Here is a 1,005-nt window from a genome sequence, read left to right as displayed (position 1 = left end):
AGAGTGTCCCCATCACCATCCCCCTTACATCAGAGTGTCCCATCAGCAGCCCCCTTACATCAGAGTGTCCCATCACCAGCCCCATTACATCAGAGTGTCCCATCACCAGCCCCCTTAAATCAGAGTGTCCCCATCACCAGCCCCCTTAAATCAGAGTGTCCCCATCACCAGCCCCCTTAAATCAGAGTGTCCCATCACCAGCCCCCTTACATCAGAGTGTCCCCATCAGCAGCCCCCTTACATCAGAGAGTCCCATCACCAGCCCCATTACATCAGAGTGTCCCATCACCAGCCCCCTTAAATCAGAGTGTCCCCATCACCAGCCCCCTTAAATCAGAGAGTCCCATCACCATCCCCCTTACATCAGAGTGTCCCATCAGCAGCCCCCTTACATCAGAGTGTCCCATCAGCACCCCCTTACATCAGAGTGTCCCATCACCAGCCCCCCTTATATCAGAGTGTCCCATCAGCACCCCCTTACATCAGAGTGGCCCACTGAGCCATCGGCCCACCGGGAAACTCCTGGTAGTCCAGATGGCCAGTACATGCCTGGTTCACACTGCCGTGATCTAAAAAGTTGCATGACTTAAAATGCAACTTTGCCAGGCCACGCGAGTGCAACTTGAAGCAACTTCAGGTAATCTTCCTGTAATGTCAGATCCAAATCACATCAACTTGGAGGCGATTTCCATTAAAGTCGATGGACACAAGTCGGATAGAAGTCTCATTGAAGTAGTACAGGAACCTTTTCTAAAGTCAGAGCGACTTCAGCAGTGCTAAGTAAGACAGGTCTCAATGACCAAGATGGGATTTCACAAGTAGCATCACAAGTCGCAGCAGTGTGAACTGGGCTTCAGTGTTGCTATAAGTTTAAAACAGCAGAGGACACAGCTGTTCCCCTTAAAGCTTAAAGTGGATGTAAACCCTCCTCACATATACCCAGTGACGTGAACAGCCTCTGATGATACACAGAGATGAAACAAATCTCCCTACAGAAGTTTTACA

The sequence above is a fragment of the Lithobates pipiens genome, unplaced genomic scaffold (assembly GCF_037356315.1).
Source record: "Lithobates pipiens isolate NorthernLeopardFrog02 unplaced genomic scaffold, aLitPip1_a1.2 Scaffold_3, whole genome shotgun sequence".
NCBI lineage: Eukaryota > Metazoa > Chordata > Amphibia > Anura > Ranidae > Lithobates > Lithobates pipiens.
This window is presented reverse-complemented; position numbering follows the sequence as displayed.